This window comes from Petaurus breviceps, unplaced genomic scaffold, assembly GCF_028583685.1.
Source record: "Petaurus breviceps papuanus isolate PSGF00001 unplaced genomic scaffold, PetGlider_PUasm1.0 129, whole genome shotgun sequence".
Taxonomy (NCBI): domain Eukaryota; kingdom Metazoa; phylum Chordata; class Mammalia; order Diprotodontia; family Petauridae; genus Petaurus; species Petaurus breviceps.
In genome coordinates this window covers 7,690,110-7,713,499 of record NW_027185665.1, presented here as the reverse complement: position 1 = coordinate 7,713,499, position 23,390 = coordinate 7,690,110, and the positions used below count along the sequence as shown (strand labels likewise).

The 23,390-nt window shown below is 38.3% G+C and overlaps 1 long non-coding RNA gene across 1 annotated transcript; it reads left to right on the top strand.

The window, feature by feature from the left end:
- The first annotated feature begins 315 nt into the window (after positions 1 to 315).
- On the top strand, positions 316 to 14,779 carry LOC138173279 (uncharacterized). The gene is made up of 3 exons (XR_011171362.1): positions 316 to 1,230; positions 13,043 to 13,199; positions 14,123 to 14,779. It is a non-coding gene; the product is annotated as an uncharacterized lncRNA (long non-coding RNA).
- Positions 14,780 to 23,390: the final 8,611 nt, after the last annotated feature.

The following is a 23,390-nucleotide window of genomic DNA, read 5'->3' as shown; positions in this document are numbered from 1 at the left end:
TCACCCTGCCAACTCATTTATTATTGTAATAACCTTTCTCAGGATTTCCATTATTGCAGAGGACTTCTTTTCAAATGAAAAATGACGTACCTGATTCCTTGCAGGGGACTTGGCCTCATAGTCATTTTGGCTTCCAGTGTGAAGCAGTGAGAGAGGTGAGCGAAGGCCTTTATGTGCCTATACTCATATTGATTACAACTAATAGAGTTCATAGGTTTATTATGCATCAGGGACTCAAGCAAGAGCTGTAATGATGGAGGCAGTATCATTCCCTTTGGCATAGCCCAGAAAGCTTAGATATTTCAGGCACTAAAAATAGTTAAAACTATCTGAGCAACTGTTTACATTCAGCAAAGATAATTACATGAGCCTATAAGCTCTTTCCCATCATATTACAGTACTTTAATAACCTATATTTTATTTATATCTAGTTGCTAAGTTTATTAGTGCTTATTATAGGATGTGTTCTTAATTTTATGTTTTACAAAACAATTTGAATAATCGGAATTACTTTTGTGAATTTTTTTTCCACTTGCAATAAGATGAGTGAATTATAAGAAGCCATTTCCTAAACATGCTAACAGGTGCAGAAAAGATTGACAGAGCCGTATGAGGAACTATTCTTAATGCAGGTTTTCCAAGATTTCAGATAGAATTTCTCCGACATAAAAGGAGCATTGCCAAGTGCAAATCATTTTTAAACCAGGCCCAGTTTATTACTCATGGGAGAATGAACACAGGATATGGCAGTATACTTTATTTAATCGTGACCATGAGTGATTTGTAAGTGATACATGGTCTGTGTACGTGTGTGTGTGTTAATTGAAATAGAAACCAACTGGCGTAGAGAAATCAGGGCCCCAAAGGAATCTTAAAAAGAAAGTAATCAGAGAAGGTGAGCCAACAGAGTGCAGCATTATTGACGGGAACCGCAAATGATAGAGGCAGTGGAAGAAACTTAGTTTCAACTTTGTATACCAAAGGATGGAATAGAATGAGTCCCAAAAGTCTCCCCCATGTGACTATGAACATGGCTGTGTGTACAGACCTGAGAGAAGAACTTTGCTCATTCTTCTGGATCCATCTTCCTTTGAACTTGGCTTGACAGTGGCATTATCATTTGCGATATCACCAAAATCATTCCCATTCTGTTTCGAGTCTTCCAAGTCAACAGCAATGTTTCCTGAGGAAGGGCTGCAGAGCTGAACCCTCATTTGAGGCCCGTATGAGGTGAGAGTTGCCCTTTAAGGAGTTCTGCAACCATAAATTGAATTACCAAGAATTCTATTCATTGAAAAATACATTATATTGCATCATGTCCATTTCAAATACAGTGAAACTTGCTTATATTGAATTTCAAGGGACCAGAGTGAAAATTTGATATAGGATGGAATTTGATATACTTTGGAAATATTACGTGGACTTTCCAATTTGATTGCTATATGCTGGGATTCAATAGAAGTGGGTTCAATATAAGTGGGTTTCATTGTATTTGCATTTGTGTTTTTCAGTACATATATGATATGTGTGTTTCTTCAAGGAAGATATCAGATTTATTCCAGAACCTACAAAAGGCAAATATGGATTTGAATAGAAATTCTGGGAAGAATTTGGTCAGAAGAAAGCATTGTAAGCAAATAAGGTTTCACTTGGTTTCATTTTAATACTAATGTAATTGACTTCAGTTTGGACTATTGAGTTCTAGGAAGGCATCTTTCTCTCTTAGCTAGTCCTATAATTCTCTAGTCCATATCTTCACTATTCCTTTCTTTCAGTAGACTGTTTAATATTCATTAGAAAGAAACTGTTCAAAGGGGGTAGGATTAGAGAAAGTAAGGGGACTCACTCTATAAATGAATGTCTTGTATTTATCTTTAAAAGGGGTCACTAGAATAAAAAAGCAATGAAATCATAAAAGCCTTAAATGTTAGAACTGAAAGAAACCCTTGAGAGCTTATAATCAGCACCGCCCCTCCCCCATCTATTTTTACATATTTAGATCCTATAATCAAGAGTGGTCATGGGACCGAGTGAGTACAGGATAGAGTTGGCAGCTATCTAGAAAGTGTGCTTCAGATTCCTGATTTTAGAGTTAAGCAAACTAAGGCCCAGAGAACATGCCCAAGATCACATAAGTAGAAAATAGCAGAGTGGAAATTTTAACCCAAGCCCTCTCATCTTGAAACCCAGTGTTCTTTCCACAGCTCACTATCTGACTTGCCTAATGAATGGATGAAAAAAAAATATTTATTAAGTGCTTACTATGTGCCAGATTGACACTATGCTAAGCATTTGGAATACAAATGCAAAAGTCTGATAATATCTGCCATTAAGGAGTTTATGTTATAATAGGAATAAACGATACATTTACAGGTGTGGTGGCCACTGAAAGGTATTTATTCTGAGAAGTCATTGGGATGGTGAGAAAAGCCAGAGGGGGAACCATGGATGATACCCTTGACTCGATAACTAGAGTGCAGCCTAAATTCATTTCACTCATTGTCAGATGCAGAACTAGTTTTCTTGTGTTCATTTTTGAAGTATAAGTCCCTGATGGTCCAGTATATTCATTCAAATATTTTCCATTTTGCACAATTTCTACTTTATCCAATACAGTCCAACACTAAGTCTGACTGTCAACCTTCATTTGTCAAGTTATTATCAGTACCCGTGGGACAGGAAATTGTAAAAGAGAGAGGTAGCATGAAATATTTGAAAGATCACTAATGAATTTTGATTCCAAAACGTTTAACAAAATCCTGGCAAAACAATATGTCTAAAAATTATTCACTATGATCAAGTCATATTTATACCAGGGATGCAAATACGGTTCAGTAGGAGGAAAACATAAATAACAAAATAAATAATCATATTGAAAATAAACTACATTATATCAATAGATACAGAAAAAGTCTTTGACAAAGTACAAGATGAATTTGTTATTAAAAAAACTATAAAGAACAGGATGGAAGGGTGATTTTTTTAATATGGTAAAAAAAGATATTATGACATAGTGGTAAGCTCACTGGACTTGGAATCAGCAGGACCTGACTTCAAATCCCATCTACTATTTGTTCATGCCTATCATTGCTATTTGGTGGCATATATTTATAGAACTATGTCAAATAACAATGGTAGAAAAGGAAATCCCTGCCTTATTTCTATATTGGGATCAATAAACAAACCTTTGTTAACTGTGTGACCAATATCTTTGGTACCTCAGTTTCCTCTTCCATAAAAATGGGTTGGGCTCAAGGTCTGTTCCAGCTCAAAATCTATGACCTCATCATCCTATAATTAAGAACTAGCATTATCTACAATGGGAAAACACATTGGGGGAAAAAGAATCTTAGTAAATACAGGAGTCAGGCAGGAATTTCCTCTTTCCCCACTGTTATTTGAGATAGTTCTAGAAATGTATGCTACCAATAGCAAGACAATTACAGCTGTAAACAGAGTAGACAAATAAAGGTTGTTTAAAGAATAAAAATACCAATAAAATTATTTTATAAAAACGAAAACAGATCAGCACTTTTATTTTTTTAAAATAAAGATCACTGAATGTATAGTCAGGAAAAAAAATAGGTTTAAGTCCTTCTGGGACCAAAAACAAGTATTTTACTCTTTACACATGACAGCTCTTCCATTTTTACAGACAATAATCAGTCTTCCTCAAGTCTTCTCTTTCTGCAGCATAAACAACCCCAGTTCGTTCAAATGATCCTTGATGATACTGTTTCATATGTTTTAATCACCTTGTTCACTCTTCTCTGAATGTGCTTAAGCTTGTCAATTTCTTTCCCCAGTTTGTGGCACCCAAAATGGTATGAAATACTCCAAGTGTGTCTTGATCAGCAGAAAAATTGCTCTTCTAGCTATAAGATCTTTGATATTATGATCCTGACACATCACAAGCTGTTACGAAGGCTCCTTCTATAGACAAGGGATTTTCTTGTACACATACTAAGAATTTTACCAACTTCATTTTATTTTTGTGCCTTTTTTTGTCATTGGAAATAGTTCATCTTGACAGATTGTGCCCACTGAAGTGATGGTCACTTTCACTCACATTCTGAACTCACAGAGGTGTATATTTATCAAGCAGACTGAATTCAAATATACATTGATTGCTTTGGAGAAATTTTAGTTCAAAGACAAATATGCAAATCATTGTTCATCAAAAATGCGAAATTAGCTCAATCAGTTATCTACTTTGCATGAGGAACTTGGCTTTAGTAACTTCAAATTGTAAGTCACATACTACAAATCAGGCTGAGACACACATTCTCCAAAGTGTGTTGGGGAGAGGAGAAGAGTGAGATTTGGACAAGACAAAGGACCAGGAAAGGTAGAAAATACACAGAAAGAAAAGTAACGAAATGACTGAAACAATGGGACAAAGGAATGAAGACAATCCTTCTTGGTGTCCCTTAAATCGTTGCTGGTGGAGTGAGTGCATTGAGACAACTGGTTGTATCTCCAAACCCCCAAGAACTCCAACAAGAACCTATGCAAGATAGTATTCCCATGGAGAGCAAGCTCCCAGGGAAAGGGAGAGTTCCTCTGGGTCATACCCCACCCTGCATAGAAGAGAAGAGAAAGCAAGGTTTTTTTTTTTCCCTATACAAGGTATCCTGCCCCATTTCTGCTCTTTAATTTTGTATTGTCTTCTAACAACATGCGTGGGTATTACTGGTACCCTTACTTTCCTGTAGCAAGGATGTGTTCATTGTTTGTTGTTTAAAATGTTTCTTTCTTGTCCCTGCAAGCATTTCCATCTCTCTTTTTTAAAGATAGCCCTAGATTCATAGTTAGTTTGCGATGGATTATATACTAAATTGCAGGGTTTTTATCTAGTTTCTTTTCCTGCATCCACAGAAGTATATTACCCAAGTATTCGTGAATGAAGTCAGAGTGTGAAGGGACAAGATGGACACCTGCAGGACAATTCTCAGTATCCTGGACTCCAGAGACCAGTCTGGTCTTGCATCACTCCACTAGTCTTTTCTCTTTTAATTTCATTTTGATTCAGTGCATATTTTTGACTCAGAGTCGTCCGTTCGTTCAGTGTGGTTTGTTCTTCCAGCAACACCTGGTCCAGTGATCTTTCCACTGTACTTTGGTTTTTCTTCTTACTGTTGACACAAGTGTTTAACATTAAAACCAATAGTCATACAGGTGATGAGGAGAGAGAATTGGCTGCCCCTATCCTGGGAGGAAATCAGTAAGAGTCACAGAGAGGTTGTGCCCATATTTTCATATGACTACCTCCCTCTTCAGCATTCATAGATATTCACCCAGGACCATCCAAATATTCAGCCAGATAAGGCCCACAGGGCTATTATCATGCCTTCAATATGCCTTATAAGTGTCTACTAATAGTTTTTAGTAGATTCTCAATGAATATTTGTTGCCTGATTGATTGCCATATCTAAGCCATTCTATTTATATGCATTCTGTAGTTATAGAGCAAATGATGTAAATTCGTTAAAATTCTGGAATTAGTCATGACTGAGTTTATAATTTACTTCCCAGTACTATTATGGAATGTTATGATATTGTGAGGGAGATGGGATGGAGTAGAAACACTGTAACTGATTTACAACACACTGGGGAAAGACCCTTAGTAACCTAAGAAAAATATCCCTTCATTCTGAAGAGCAGTCAGTGAAGAGCCTAATGGCATCAGTAGTTTACTTACAAGTTTCTGAATTCACATAATGGAGGAGGGGGTGAGGAGTGTGAAAGAAAGAAATAACAGAGAGTGGGATCCCTATTTCCATGGGGAAAAATTTCCCCAAATGAAAGAATGATGAAAAAAATGTTCTTTTCCTATTACCAGTGGACTTAGGAAGAGCCATTGCGAAAGGTCATTTGAGTTGGTTTGGGCTTTTAAGATTCCAATACAATCAATACAGACTAAATAGTTGGAATGGGATAAAATGGCATCCAGTCCATGAGCTGGGTGTTTCACCAGACTGAACTGAATTCCTAAGATCTTTGAAGTTCATCATCAAGAAGAAGCAAAGTCTGTAATTTTTTTTTTTAATAAGCATTCATGTAAATTCAAGCTGAGAGAAGAGTCATTAGCCTTTCTGGAGGCAAAATAGGTGTCTCTCCCTGCTGAGATGTGAATTTTTTTTTCCCTATACAAATACACACTCCATCACACTGCTCCCACGCTGTCTGTTGTTTCCTTTCCCCACTGTCCCCTTCCATGAGAACAGCACGGCATCACTCACAAGCTGCCTAATGCTCTTTATGCCTTCATTTTCACAACTTGGTCCCTTGGAGATTCGCGGAAGCAATGAGATAAACAACATTTTCTAGACATATCATTCATCTCCTAATGAACAATTCCATCACTGGTCCCCTGTTTGTCTGCAGAATGAAACGACGATAATAATAATAGGATGTGAGCTCTTCTCCATTTTAACATACATATATTACTCATATTTGACAGTATTTAATCATTATGCTATTTGGAAAAAAACAAAACAAAGAAAAGCTGTCGTTCCCCACATGGTGAAGCATGGCGTGCTGTTTGGTACCACCCATGAAGATGTTAGGGCTCTGCTCTCTGAGAGATGTCGATGTTTTCAACATGGGCAGGAAAGAGCAAGTTTCTTTAAAAGAAAACACATTGACAGCAAGTGCACAGGTTGCTTCTATTGTAGATGCCCTAACAACTTTCTTAAATTAGCTTTTGACGGGAACCCTTTCTGTGTGCTTGATGTCACTTCGACCACCCAAGTTAACTTGATACAAATGTAATTTAAGAGATTCCATGTGTGCTTTATAGAAGATGTGCGTCTATGAGGGTTTCAGGGTAATGGTGGGGCAGGGTTAAATATGGGCACAGATTCTTAGGATATGTATATTTCCCCAAATAAGTAATTTCTGCTGCCTGATCATTCTCAATCCAAACTTATATTTAAAATTAATGAATTAAACCACATTGATTAACATCAGCCGTATGGTTTTTGGTGCCTCAAGAATTCTGTTTTCCATCGAACACACTGGGATAATTCCATTCGGTGTTAATAGAGGTTACAATAACAGAGACCTCAACAAAAGGAGATGCCTGGGGGGAAAAATAACACATCTCCTTTTACAGGATCAGAGAAAGTTGGAGGTGGATGGGACCTTTAACAATGATTCGTATAAAAGAAATACCACTGGATTTAGAGGCAGAATACCCAAGTTTGAAGCCTGGGTACCATTTATAATTGTAAAACCGAGGGAAGTTAAGCAATTAATCTCTTTGGACTTTAAATGCCACATTTCTAAAGTGGGGGGATTGAACTAGATGATTAATATGGTCCATTTGAATGCAAAAATCTTATATTCTAGATCAACCCCATGATTTTACAGAAAAGGAGGATGAATTCCACAGAGTGGAAGTGATTTATCCAAAGTCACACTGAGCAAGGTCTGAGCTAGAAGCCGGGTCTCTCAACTCTGAGCCCAGTGTTCTTTAAACCAAGTAGTTATTTGTGGAATTATACTGATCAATAGTGAAGCAAAGCAAAGAGTGAAAAGCAAAAATCTAGAAAGACAATACAAGAAACCTGTTAAGTATAAATGAACTTAGTACTTTTTCTATGTTTTTAATTTGTACATGTTGGCTATAGTTTTTTCATCCTTTTTTTCCTTCCGTAAATCTCAGGACCATACCTTGATAGAATCACAAAAGTGTGAGGGACCATTAGAAAGCATCTTATCCTTTAATTAATATTGCCTAAATCCTCACAGATGATGGTGGGATTTCATTTTTTTAATCCATAGAAAAAAATCTATAAAACTTCTCAGTAACCCACCCAATGACCTTCCCCACGTGAGTTACTTTCACTGATCAAACCCAAATTCTTCATGCTACAATTGGGGACCATTTTCTCCATCTAATTCCTCAGTGGAATTTTTTAAATGTTTTAAATAAAAGATAAATCAGTTTATCATCATCTCTATAAACCTGGAAATTAATTTTGAAGACTTTATTTTCTAGGTCAAATAATCCATTTTCTTCTAGGTTTTCCCCCCGTGGGTCTTATTTGCAAATTTTGGAGGGAGAAAGAAAGAGAGAAAGAGACAGACAGACAAGCAGAGATGGAGAGAAACTCTATTTCTTTTGTGTGAACACTTCAAAATTCTTCATGTCACTCCTGAGCTCTTTTGCCAAGTCCAATTACTACTGCAAGCTTTCCTTTATTTCATGTCTCATCCATCTTCTCCCCAAAGAACCCTAAGACTGGAAGTTATCTTGCAGGTAATCTAGTCATACATTCAGGGTAGCTAGGTGAACTAGATGGAGTGCCACACCTGGAGTCAGGAAGACTCATCTTCCTGAGTTCAAATCTAGCCTCAGACACTTACTAGCTGTGTGACCGTGGGCAAGTCACTTAGCTTAGCCCTGTTTGTCTCCGTTTCCTCATCTGTACAATGAGCTGGAGAAAGAAATGCAAACCACCCCATTATCTTTACCAAAAAAAAAAAAACAACAACCCAAATGGGGTCACAAAGAGTTGGACGTGACTGAAAAAGACTGAACAATAAATCTTACGATTATAGGGTATAGAGCTAGAAAGAACCTTGGAGCCCTTCTAGACCAATCCTTTAATTTACAGATGAAAAAACTGAAACCAGAGGTAAGAAATAAATTCCCTAAGACCACATAGCTGACTTGAGGTAATGTTCTCTCCCTTTAACTATCCTCTACCATTTATACAATCACCTAGTTTTCTTTTTCTATCTTACACTATCTTCATCTTGCCATCTCTTTGCTCCCTGGGGTTCACTGCTTAGTCACTTCATATCATTAAAACTATTTTATGTCCTCATATTTCATACTGATTCTTTACCTTCTTTCTACCCACCCCCATGGAACACCACAGTCTCCGAAAAAAAATTAAAGTTTTAGTTAGCACATATGTCAGTGGAGACATATGTAATGGAAGTCCATAGACTGTTAGGTATTACGAATGAAGAATTATTGTGCAGAAGCAGTATAAAAGATTTTGCCTGGAAGATATAGAAACAGAGGAGGAAGGGGGTTGGTCACGTAGTGAGAGTAAGGTAAGCTGGACAGACAGCTCATGTGTTCCACTTGTCAAATAAGATCAGCAACTCATAGGATACCAGATTTGAAACTGGAAGGGATCTCAGATGATACCTATTCTACCTACCCTACTTCCTTTTTAAGCGGAGGAAACTGAGGTCCGGAGAGGAAAGTGGCTTGCCCAAGGACACACAGGTAATAAACGGCTGAGCCAAGACAAACCACAACTTGAACCAAGGCTTTTGATCCCAAATCCAGTGCTCTTCCCACCATTGCTAGCACGATACATGCTCCTAATGAAAGGTTTACCAGAAGATGTAGACAGTAGTTCCACAAGATAAAAAGGCGAGGAGGTTATACAACACTGGAGATATCAACATGGAAGAGATATCAGATCCATTCAACTGTCAAAGCAGGAAAAACTCAAACAATGTCTTCCTACCATTCCCTTCCTTCACTTACTTCAAATGTCTGCACACGTTCTTGGTAGCACAACGTTACCTTCTTAAAAGGGGCTTAAAGCATAAAAATAGATTGGATCTACTCTCTGTAGAGGATTGACCCATGAGAAAGTCCATGCAGGCGTACTGTGTAAGACAGATAGAACTTTACCCAGGAGTTTAAAAAGAATCTGAAATAGAAAAAACCTAGAAATACAAGATTGACCTGACTTAAAGGCAAGCTACAGCCCACATGGTATCCCCCTGTACCTTTACCACACAAACCCTGGCCCTTGAATGAGAACAGACTTCTCAGTAAGACCTTTCTCTGTAAACAGCTCACCTCCTTTGGCAGAAAAGAAAAAAAAAAGCAGAGTCTCTGATATATCACGCAGTCAAATGAATTAATGGTCAAGAAAGCGTCCGATAAGAGGCCTTGTTGAGTGGCAAAGATACAGGAATGTCTCGCGGAATCAGGCAGGAATAGAAAGCAGAACAGCTATCTTACAAGGTCAGTAGAACTGGCAAAAGCAGAGAGAAGGGAGAACAAGCAAGGTCCGCTGTGCACACCCGCCACGAGAGAGTGGCGATGTTGGCTTGTGGAGAGGAGACTGGGAGTGTCAGTGCTGGAAAAGTTGTCTAAGCTGCTTCTAACCTTTGACCTCTGCTCACTTCAGCGCAAGACTGACTAAGAAGGAAAATTACTGCTGTATTTCTGTTTGAAACTGTTGTGCAACCTTCAATCCTTACCCCTTCAATAAACCTAGGATTGCAGGACTGAGAGCTAGAAAGCCCACACACAGCGAATGATAGGACCCAACAGGTTCTCTGACACCAAATTCAGTGCTCTTTCCATTAACCCGCCTACCAGAATGTCTAACTTTTAATGACTTAGGTCAAAGTAGTTTGAGGACTGAGGTTATGAGGACAGGACCTATAACTTCAGAAGCAATTTATTATATCAACGAAAGCAAATTATCAGTGGGCTATTCTTGCTCTAGCCAAGTAAGAACATGCTTACTAGGAGATAAGAACTCCAGGGGAATGGCACCCTATGATGCTTAACTAATTAGTTGATAAGGGCCTGCTGCTATGTACCAGGTGCTAGGCTGGATGTTGGAGACATAAAGACAAAAGAGAAACAGTTCCTGTCCTCAAGGAGCTTACCTTCTAATGGAGAAGATGACAGCTACATGAATGAATAGATAGAAAATACATACAAAATGAAATGAATACACAGCAGCTGGAGAGAGAGGGCACTAGCGGTTGGGGAATCAAGGAAGGCTTCAAGTAAAAGGTGGTTGCTTCAGTTTGGTCTTAAACGAAGTGAATGAGGCAGAGGTACAAAGGGAGTATGTTCCAGAGAAGTGAGGGGAGGGAAGTGATATCGAATGAGGCTGAAGGAATAGGATGGGCCCAGATTTAAAAGATATATAGAGAAATTTATATTTTATCCTAAAGATAATAGGGAACTGTTATACTTTATTGAGTAGAGGAGGGACATGGTCAGATGTGCACTTAAGGCAGAGAGACCTCAGGCAGAGTCCAGGCAAAAGGTGATGAATGCCTGAACTAAGGTGCCAGCTGTGTGAGTGGAAAGAAGGGGACATGTGAGTGGTATTGTTGAAGTAGAAACATCAAGATCTGGTGACTGATTAGATACTCAGGGTGAAAAAGAATGAGGAACCAAGGACAAAGCCAAGGTTGTAAACCTGGAAGACTGAAAGAATGGTTGATATCCTGACAGAAATAAGCAATTTTGGCAAAAGAAATGACTTAGAAAAATAATAGATTGTGTTTTAAATAACTTGAGACTTCCATAAGTCATCCTGTTTGAAATGTTCTAAACACAGCTGGTGATACAGAATTGGAGGTCAAGAGAAAGTCTAAGATGGGGCTGACATTAGGCTGACATCTGCCTAGTGGTAATTACTATACCATGGGAGCGAATGACATCACCAAGAGAGAGAGAATATAGGCAAAGAAGAGAACCTAAGATGGTGATGGGTATACCTTAAGTTAGGGGGTGTAATGTTGATGGTGAGCTAGCAAAGGAGAAGAAACCAAAGTAGAAGGAAAATGAGGGTAGAGTAATACCATGAAAACACAGAGAGGAGAGAAGATCCAGGAAGAGAGGGTGAGTTAATTGTGCCAAATGCTACAATGAGGTCGAGAAGGATGAGGACTGAGGAGAGTCTATCATATTTGACCACTAAAAAAGATGGCTAGCAGCTTTGGAGAGCGTATTGTCATGTAGTGAGGAAGCAAAAGCCAGAGGGTGAAATGCTTAGAAGTGAGAGGTGCTTAGCTGCGATGAGAATAGACAATATTTTCTAAGAGTTTGGCTTAAAAAGGAAGCAGAGACATAGAATAATCACTAGAGAGGATGGTGGAATCGAGCAAAGGTTCTTTTAAGAATGCCAGATTGAAGGATCCTACTCCTGGGACCAATGCAGGGAACAGAAAAAGGTGGCTAGGGTCCTATACCTGATAACTCTCACCCCCACCAACCCAACAGCCTCTTTATCTTGTAAACAGACCTACAGAATGGGTCTGAATACTGATGTCGGCACTGTGTCCTCCTTCCTCCTCCACTCAGAAGTTTATTCAGAACAGTATGCGGGCACACAGCAGGCGTTTAATGAACACTTGTTGACAATGTACTTGCTTAATCATCCTCATAAAGGTTTTTAAAAATTAACTACACAAGTGCAGGGTGAGGGAGACCTAAGTTAGCGGTAGTTGTGGAAATGACTAGGCTTTTGGTGGACGAGTTCAGTACGAGTCATCGGTGTGATATGGCTACCAAAAGACCTAGTACAATCTTAGACTGTATTAGTAGAGGATAGTGTCCCAGATCAAGAAAGACAAGAGCCTGACTGTGCTCAATACTATCTGAGATATTGTATGCATTCTGGAGTAACATATTTCAAGAGGATCATTGACAAGCTGAAGATCTCTCCAAAAAGGATGATCAGAATGGTGAATGATATGGAAAATGTCATACAAATAGAAATATTTAGCCTTGAGAAGAGAAGGTTTTGTGGAGACATAATAACTGCCTTCAAACATTTGAAAGTCTATCATGTGTAGGGGGGAATAAAATGGTTCTGCTTGGACCACTGAGGGTAGAATGAGGTATAATGGCTGGAAGTTTCAGATAGACGGTCAGTCAGCAAGGATTTATTAAGCACTTACTAAATGTCAAACACTGTGGTAAGCACTAGTTCTACAAAGAAAGGCAAAAACAGGCCCCGCCTTCACGATCTCCCATTCTGCCCAGGCAGATTTACTTCCTGATCGTTGTCCAAAACCAGACTGGACGATTATGTATTTCCCATGGCCGGAGGTGCTGAAGGAAAAGCTGGAAAAGCCATCCCCTGTTAGGGATGTTATGGGTGGTATTCCTGAAATAGGTGAGAAGCTGAGCGTAGTTGAGGACCCTTCTACGGCTGAGATTCTATGAGTCCTTAAAGCTACTAATCTAAGCCATGGGAAAGAAATGTCCAAAGCAACATCCTGCTCTTTGACTTTTCTGAATTTATAGCAGAAGATGCAGAATCATCATGAGAAAGGAAAGAGCCTCCTGCAGGAGGAATCAGAAGAGCAAGGCCATGGTCTCCGAGCTCACACTGAAGAGCCTCCCATCTTGGACAAGTTACTGAGCCTTTCTAGGTCTCATCTTCCTCACTGCAGAATGAAAGGTCTGGACTAAATGATCTGTTGGGTTTCTTGTTCAAGCTGCTGTATTCAAATCAGATTGGTTGGGCGTGAGTCCCTTTATGTCTTAACAAACTGTTTGAGGTACGACCACTTATCTATGATAATGCAACACAAGAGAGACGTATGATTTTGTTGATATTAGAGTTCTCAGCATCAACTCGGATCAGAACTTTTCTGTGACTTTGAGACCTGACAAATTTCCCTGGGCTCAGAGGTTAAGTGACCTGCCCAGGATCACACAGCCAGTTAAGTGTCAGAAGCAAGATTTTTAACCTGCCTTCCTTACTCCAAATCCAGTACTCTATCCAGTATATCACATGACCTTTCAGATTGCTTACATTATAGTGGGAAATGGGGATCTCCATAGGAAGTTAGATTGTAAGTAGTCAGATTAATGTAGTAGAAAGTCAAGGGACTCTGATTGCAGCCCTGGATCTACCATCAAGATGGGCTTCTATGTTCTTACATTTAACCCATCATTACCTCAATTTATCTGTCTGTGAAATTGAGTTCATAATGCTTTGTCCTGGGGGCAGCTAGGTGGCACAATGGATGAGGGCCTGAGTTCAAATCCAGTCTCAGACATTTGATATTTAACTAGCTATGTGACCCTGGGCAAGTAACTTAACCCTGATTGCCTAATAATAATAATGCTTTGTTCTACCTTCCTCAAAGGGATGATGTGAACATAAAATGAGATATCTCTAGAACTATTTTGAGAAAAAAAAAGCAGTCTATCAATGCAGAGTCTTATTATGATTTGTTTGGATTCTTGCTTCATGAAGTGACTTGCTGATAGAATTGAAAAATTCGTTGGGCAAAGGAAATGCAGCTAATACCACTTGATTAGAGTGCCACACTTAACACACTGTCTCATTAACTGTTCTTTGATAAATTCACTCAGATTATCTTGGGCACGATTGGAGACAAGGACCAAGAAATGGCTTGAAGGACCCGAAAGAAGAAAAGTGACAGTAAGCAGCTACAGAGCTGTGAGAAAATGCTGTGGATGGGGGAAGGGAGAAGGAGCGAGAGGGGTGCTACAGGGATTGATGTTTGATCTGGTCTTATTTAATATCTTCATTAATGATCCGGAAGAGGGGTAAATAGCATGTTAATTAAATTTGCAAATGAGACTAAATTGGGAGATGTTGTAAACATCCTCAAGGACAGAGAAGTAATATGAAGGGACCTTGAGAGGTTAGAAGGATGGGCAGCAAAAAAGAAAAGAGGAAAAAAAAGAGACAAAAAAGAAACCTACTGGAAAAAGCATGTAAGTAGATATATCAATAAGGGAAGACGTTGAACAAATACGGGGAATGCCATGATCGTTCATTTATTCAACACACATTTGTATTGCTATGTGTAAGGCATAGATCTGGGCTCTGTACAGGATATGAAATTATACAAAACACAGTCCCTGACTTCAAGAAACTTACAGTCTAATATAAAATATATAAATGTGCTTATGTGTAATATCTATGTGTTTTTTTCCTTACCATAAGAAATAAGAAAAGTATTGTCTCTGAATGTTCAATATACATTTCAAAACAAAATACATAATCTATACCACCTATATCACAGACATGAAAATGTCAATCTATCCTGGCCCAGGAGTGCACTGGTATATTTAACAACTGGATCTTGGGGACAGTTGGAGAGAGGAGGGATGAAATGTACCCATGACACACTTTCAATGCATTACTAATATTTTGTCCATCACTTTAAGTCTAGACAATCAACAGAGTAAATCGTCCTGATTTATAGTATTTACCAGTTTCTGAGGTTGTAATGCTCACATTGAAAACTTAACAATTAACTCCTCTGAGTCATTCATTATAAACTGGTTCTAGCATATCACTGCCCTTACCCAAATCACAAGTACACCAACTCTCAGATGGCAAGATTTCCTCACCTACTTAATTAACTTCCTTGGACTTACAGTATCCATAACTAAAATGCAGCATGCAGAACAAAACACAATTCTCCAAGTGTGATGTGGCCAGGGAAGCATATGGCAAGACTATCACTTACCTCATTCTGGATAGTAGACTTCTTTTAATGAAGGCTAAGATGATTTTAGCTTTTTTTGGCTTCAATGGCACAAGTCTCTCACAAGGAGACATTGCTGTCTCTCTCTCTCACCTTCTAGTCCAGGGGTTAGCAAACTACAGCCAACAGGCCCAGTCTAGCCCACCACCCACTTTTGTATAACCCACAACCTAAGAATGCTTTTTACATTTTTAAATAAAGTTTTATTGCATTTTAGAATGTAAAAATCCATTTTTGCTCATGAGTTATGCAAATGCAGGCTTCAGGCTAGATTTCATTCACAGGCTAGAGCTAACGAAGCCCTCTGATTAATCCACTGAAATAAGGGATATATACATGCACACGTATACATATATCTAAACATATGTATGTATATATTGTGTGTACACATGTTGTTGTATATACATGTGTGCGTACACATATTGTATATTTTTGTATATATACATATGTGTATTGTATATATGTATGTATGTATACACTGCATTATAGTCACACCATTCCTACCAGTCCTGTATTTGTACAGAACATAACATTTATCCCTATTACATTTTTTAAATCTTATTTTTGGTGATATCTCTATTTATCATCACCTTGACTTCCAAACACATTGTTCCTCTGTCTCTTATATAATGAGCCATCCTTGTAAGAAAGATTTTTAAAGTGGGGAAAAGTCAAAGCAGATCAATAAACCCAACAAACATTTCAACTGTGTCTGACAGTATATCCAACATCCCACACCTACAGCTCACCACCTTTGCAAAGTAGACATGACCATGCATTTTCTCCACTCCTCATAAGGTCTATCTCTATTAAATTTCATTTTATTGACTTTGGTCTATTTTTCTAACCTGGCAAGATATTTCAGGGTGCCACTTTTATCCTCCAATAATGCTTTCCATGCCAGCTTTGTCAACCACAAATTCAACAAGCATTCCATACAAGTCACTAATAAAAATGTTAAATATAACTGATCAAAGGACAAAGACTTCTAGATAATACAATCCATTAATCTACACTCTGTGTCCAGTCAACTACCTTTGCTTTTTGGGGGGAATTTTTGGGCAATTGGGGTTAAGTGATTTACTTAAGGTCACCCAGCTAATAAGTGTTAAGTGTCTGAGGTCAGATTTGAACTCAGGTCTTCCAGACTCAAGAGCTAATGCTCTATTCACTGCACCACCTAGATACCCCAAGGAAATGCCTTTCTGAATTCACTCATTAGTCTAAATAGCTCCAAATTTATCTAGCTATATTATTGTCTAGTCCACATCCCTCCCATCTTTTCCCCAAAAGAACAACATTCAGTCCATATCAACTTTCAGGAAATTGTGGCCAACAGCCTGTTTTGGGACAGCACTAAGAATGCCTTTTTATATATTTAAATTCAATTCATTTTAAAATGTGAAAAACCATTCTTACCTCCAAGGATATATAAAAGAAGGGTTGGGGGAGGAAGGAGTTTGGACCTTGGGCTATAGTTTGCCAAATCCTTGGTCTACGTCCCTGCCTTTTCTCTAAAAGACTATCATGAAAGACTTTGTGAAATACTGTGCTAAAGAGACATACTATGTTCATGACATTTCTATGATCTACTAGTCTAGTCATCCTGTAACAACAGGCAATGAAGTAAGTCTACATATAATTATTCTTGAGGAATTCATTTTGACTTTTTGCAATCACTTCTTTACATTTCAATTGCACATGATCCAAACTTTTAATAACCTCTTTTTCTAGAATTGTCAGGGGAGGGTGGGGAGGGTCCACCAGTGGGAAGAATCGGAAGAAGTCTTTTTAAAACTACAATGTGCCGGGCACTGTACTAAGCACTTTACAATATTTGATCCTCATAACAGTCTTTGAGGTGAGCTCTGTTATTATCCCCATTTTACAGATGCCTGGAATTTGCTGTCATTATGTGCTTTGAGCTACTCGCTCTGAACTCACTGAGGGACCGCTTATCTCGGCCCAAGTCACTGTTAACTATTTTCATTCCATCTTTCCCAATCGGAAAATTGTTGTCCTTGGCAGAGGAAAATAAGAGCAAGATAGAAGTAAAGCATATCTGTCTATCTTCCTCCCATTGTCCATAATCATTACCCCATATACCTCAGGCAAAAGTCCTAACCCTTTCCTGATCTTTCCCTCATCTCCCATTAAGCCTCGAAGGTTCTTTTTACTGTCCTTAGAATTTATCACAACCCTCAACTCATATAGGACTTGAGCTTTCCTGACACTATTCTTGCCAAAGTATCTCATTCTTTAGTGTTCTTCAACAAACTCTCCTCACTTCCATCTCTTGTACATGCCCTATTTTAATCTGAGATCATTGACGAACAACTTGTGCAGGTCTATAGTTCTCCTTCATATAACTTATTTGGGATTGTGTCAAAATAATTTCAGTCTTGAGAGACTCTCAACCCTTTTGAGCCAGTTTCTCTTTGAGATTATCAAGGCATGGGATCCTTTCTATGGTATCCATCAACTCTTAAATCTACCCCTTAAAATCTTACATATTCATATGATTATGCCTTGATTTTCCCTTTTCTGCCATGAACTCTAATATCACAAAACCACAAAATCTCAACATTGGAAGGGGCCTCAGGGGGCCATCCAGTGCCGTTCATAGTTGAACAAGCATTTTTTTCTGCAACATACTTGGTAAGTAAGTCAATCAGTCTTTGTCTGAAAATATCCAGCAAGGGGAACCCACTACATTTTAACTCAATCCATTTCACTTTGGGATAGCTCCCAGTAATCCATCTGGAACTTCTGCTTATTACCCTTACTGTTCCCTGGAGGTCATCAGAGCAAACCTAATCCCTCATTCAGATGACAGCCTTACAAATACTTGAAGATAGCCCTCATATCATCTACCCCAGTCTTTTCTTCTTCAAGTTAGCCATCTCCGTTCCTTAGGATAATCTTTATGGGACATAACCATAAGGTCCTTTATCATCCCTACTCTGGGGATACTTCCCAATTTACCCATGCTCCTCCTCGAATGTGACACCCAGAGCTGAACACAATACTCCGGATACAGGCTAACCAGGTGAGAGTACAAGAGAATGACCAAGTGCCATACTCCTATCCCTTCCCCAAGCCAACCTAAAATAGTATTCCCCCTTTTTTTTCTTTTGGCTGTCACATCACACTATCGACCACTAAATTCTCCAAATCGTTTTCAGAGGAACTTCTCTCTGGCTGTACCTCCTGCATCTTTTCTGAAACGGATTTTTTTAATCTAAGACTTCACATTTATCTCTATCAAGATAGTGTTATCTTATTAGATTTAGTTCTATAAGCCAACCAGTCAAGATGCTTTTGGATCCTAATTTTGTCATCCAATATGTTAGCTATATCCCTTTCAGTTTTGTGTCATGGTAAACATGCTCTCTATACCTTTGTCTAAGTTATTCGCAAAAATGTCAAAAAAAAAAAAAAGGGCAAGGCCAATCACAGGTTCCTGAGACATTCCACTGAATATGCCGTTCTTTCCTTTTTTGTTTTGGGAGGAATTTTGGGGCAATTGGGGTTAAGTGACTTACCTAAGGTCACTTAAGCTAATAAGTGTTGTGTCTGAGGTTGGATTTGAACTCAGGTCTTCCAGACTCCAGAGCTAGTGCTCTATTCACTGTACCACCTAGCTGCTCCAAGGAAATGCCTTTCTGAATTCACTCATTAGTCTAAATAGCTCCAAATTTATCTAGCTATATTATTGTCTAGTTCACATCCCTCCCATCTTTTCCCCAAAAGAATAACATGAATGACTTTGTCAAAGACTTGGCTAAAATTTAGGTAAGCTATGTCTACAATATTAGCCTAATCTATCAGCCCAGTAGCCCTGTTATAAATGGAAAGGAGGGTTAGTTTGGCAAGAGTGATCCTTGATGATGACATAATCACTAATTCCCAAAGCTGCCACCATGTTTTGCTTCAGCAACCAGTTCTTGTTGACTGTGGGAATGAATTCCATACTAGCATTTCCCCTCTGAAGTCCTTCCACCTTCTGCAAGATGAAAGTATTAGCCTGATTTTCTCAGCCTATCTTAAAGGATTCTAAGTAGACTTCTGGATAGTTGAAGTTTCTCATCATAGCTCTACCCTGTCTCTGGACTAGCTTTCCAACCTGCATTAAAACATCATTATCAACAAAAAATTGGAATGCTTTGTGTTGGAGGGATTGTGGAAAGAGAGGAACACTTCAAGCATTATTAGTGGAACTCTGAGTTGGCATAACAATTATGGAAAATATAAGCATTATGAAATAATGGAAAGTAACTGAAATGCCCATAAAATTTGACCCAGATAAAAGCCTTATATACACTAAAATATTTATACGTCCATTTTTTGTCACAGTAGACAGCTAGGAGCCGCATATCTATCCACCTATTGCAGAATAACTAAGCAAATTGTGGCACCTAAATGGAATAACATCGTGTCATAAGGAGCCTATAAAAGGAAGAAAAAAATAAAAAAATTTTAAAAGCTTCCATGATTGCCTGAAGCATAGTCCCACCAAGATGTCACTTTTGTTTCTTCTTCCTTTATTCATTACCCGAATAACAATCAATAAGCAATTGTTAAGTAGACACCATGAGGTGAACACTGTATGCCATGCTCCCCCCACGATATTTTTACTATCAAGAGCAATACTTTAAGCACCTGCATAAACATGTATTTATAACGTTATGTGTGTGTTAATAGGAGCTTACTGTTTTTGTTTTTGCTTTATTTTCGTTTCAGGTTAAAGGAAAGTAGATAACATTTCTTCTTTTTTATTTTTTGCTCTCATTTGCCGTTTATTTTCTCCCTTTTAGATTTTATGCTCCCTTAGGAATCGGACGATGTCTTTTTTTCTTTGCAATTCTTCATGGCACCCAGTGCTGTACTTTACATAGCACCTGGTCCTTAATAGGTAATGCTAACTAATTGAATGTCCTGTGGCAAATAATTCCTCCACCTTTGTGTGCATATGGTAATAATAATGTTATTTTGGTATTCTTTGTTTTCTATTCTTAAAAAGTACAGTCAAAAGCCCAGATTTCTCAATAAATCGTTGTGTGAACTTGGGAAAAAAAACATTTCAACCTGCTAGGGTTATATTTTTCTCATCCATGAAATAGGAGAATGAAACTGCATAACCTTTAAGCTTCCTTTCGACTCTAAATTTTAGGGAATCCATTTTAATTGATCATTTATTTCTTTATCAATAAAATAACTACCAATGTTCATGATGATTACTCTCTGAAAACCTAAAGTGCCTTCTGAATCACTAAGAGTTGTTTTCTGTCTCGTTTTAGCTGTAAGTATGATTTACTGTATTATAATCCCTTTAAATTACTGGTTATATATAACATTCTATGAAAGGAAAATATTTAATTAACTAGAACACTCCATTCTAAGGTCACAGTGGATAACAGAAAGGTTGCTCAGTTTCAGCTACTTAAAGAAAAATATATTGTTGAACTAGACAGTATAAACCTCCTAGCACCTCAAGAGTGCTGAGTAAATGTTTCCGTCACACGTGGTTGGGAGCTTGCTCCTACCCTCAGACAATGGCTCCAAGCTGCTTGTGTTTTATTCATCTCATGGTAGATTTTGAGTTGGTGGGAAACTTAGAGGTCAGCTAATTCAACACCTTCTTCTTAAAGAGGAGGAAACTAAAGGCCTGAGGGGCAAAGGTACAGCAGGGTGGGGAGGGGAAGGGAGGCAGAAGGATGGTAAAAGAAAGTTCTCCTCAAGTGTTTAAAGAGCTATCACCTGGAAGAGGGATTAGATTTATTCTGCATTATCTCAGGAAACAGAGTCAAGATTTGAACCCAGGCTGACTCCAAATCCAATAGTTTTTTCCACTACAACATCTTTTATATTCAAAATCATTACTGGTGTTGATACTTGTGTTCACATGTTTAAGAATGGTCTGCACAGTGGTGTTAAACACAAATAGAAATGGATTCCAGGGAGCCATAGGTTGACATAGAAAACTACAAATTAACATAATCTATCCTCTATTGTGGGGCAGCTAGATGGCATGGGGTAGAGTGCTGGTCCTGGAATCAGGAAGACTCATCCTCATTTGGACTCAGACATTTACTAGTTGTGTGACCCTGGGCAAGTCACTTATCGCTGTTTGCCTCAGTTGCCTCATCTGTAAAATGATCTGGGGAAGGAAATGGCAAACCGCACCAGTATCTTTATCAAGAAAACCCCAAATGGAGTCACTAAGAGTACACCTGACTGAAATGACTGAACAATAACAAAATGCTCTATTGTATTTTTATTTGTTAAAAACTTCTTGATTACATTTTAATTTGGTTCAGGCTGTATTCATGGAATTTTGCAGGTCAGATCAGACACCTCTGACCTACAAAGTCAATGTGTCTTCAATAATCTTGTCCACACAGCTAATATTCAAACTTCTTTTAAATGGTAGCCACTCCTTTCAGAAGTATCTCTCAATCTTTAGAGAATTGTAGCATTGCAAAGTAAGAATGGACCTCAGAAGCCACCTACTTCAAAAGGAGCTCCTTCTCCAAGTTTCTAATTTAATGGATTTTCCCCAACTACATGTTAAAACTATTTTAACCTTGTTTTAAAAAAATTTTGACTTCCAAATTCTGTCCTCCCTCCCTCCCTTCTTCTCTTACCCCTCTCCAAGATGGTAAACAATCAGATAGAGGTTATACAAATTCAATCATGTAAAAACATTTCCATATTAGTCATTTTGTACAAGAAGACTCGAATAAAAGAAAAAATAATGAAAGAAAGTGAAAAATAGCATGCTTCAGTCTGTATTCAAACAATACCAATTCTTTCCGTGGAGGTAGATAGTATGCTTCATCATAAGTCCTTTGGGATTGTCTTGGATCACTGTGTTGCTAAGAATAGCAAAGTTATTCATTACTGTGTACAATGCTCTCCTGGTTCTGTTCATTTCACTTTATATCAGTTCATGTAAGTCTTTCCAGGTTTTTCTGAACTCTTTCTGCTTATCATTTCTTATAGCTCAATAATATTCCATCATAATCATATACTAACATTTTCAATAAGTGGTTATCTAGTCTCTGCTAAACACCTCCAGTGAGGAAGCATTCTCCACCTGTCCAGTGGCAACACATTCCAACTTTGGAAAAGAATATCATGAAAATTTCCTCATTTCATGTTTAAATCCCCTCTTTACAACTTTTACTCATTCTTTCTAGTTTTATCCTCTAGGTCAAATCAGAATCAGTTTAATCTCTTTAAAGGACATCTCTCCACACTTTTAAAAACAAACCATCATTGCCCCCCATTTTATTGTTATTCAGTCATATACAATTCTTTGTGACTCCATTTGGGGTTTTCTTGGCAAAGATACTGGAGTGGTTTGTGTAATTCCAAGCACAAGCAACTTCCAAGGTTCAGATTACAAGCATAGTAACTCCATTTATTCAGTAACAGATGAAGGCAAAACATTCACAGAAAAGAGAAAATCAAAACACAGGGTAACTCAATCATTTAGTAAGTCCTCAGTTCAATCACAAAATACAAAAGTCAAAGTACTCCACCCCTGGATAGTCTCAATTGCAGATTAGTTTCCAATCATAAACAAAGTACATTCATTTAATCAGTCACAAAGCACAATATCATCACAGCATTCAATACCCAAGGAGAGGTCTTTCCTTCATCTTGACCTGAGGCAAGCTCTCAGCAGTTTCTGTTCCTGGTAAGACACAGCTTAACAAAGACACAATAACAAACATACATGTTGCTCGGGTCCTCATCAATTCACTCTCTACCTGTGAAATCCAACCTAGACCCAACAACAAGATCTGAGGAATCAGCACAAATCATCAGTACAGTGCCAGGTCCCCTGAAAACATCAGCAACACCCTCTTGCAGGATTTCTGTAAACACACAACAAGAAAATCCTCTTTCAGGGCTTCTGAACCAACAGCAAGGTCCCAGAACTTCTGCAACAACAACATCCTCCATCAGCAGACGAATCTGACAAAGTAACATCAAAACAGACAGACAAAGTACCAGCACCTCAGTCATGCTTCCTCCCACTTCTCCTCTCTTCTCATTTCTCAGGAGTTCTCACTTCTCAGTTCAGCCTTCAGATGCTGGCTCCCAGAAGT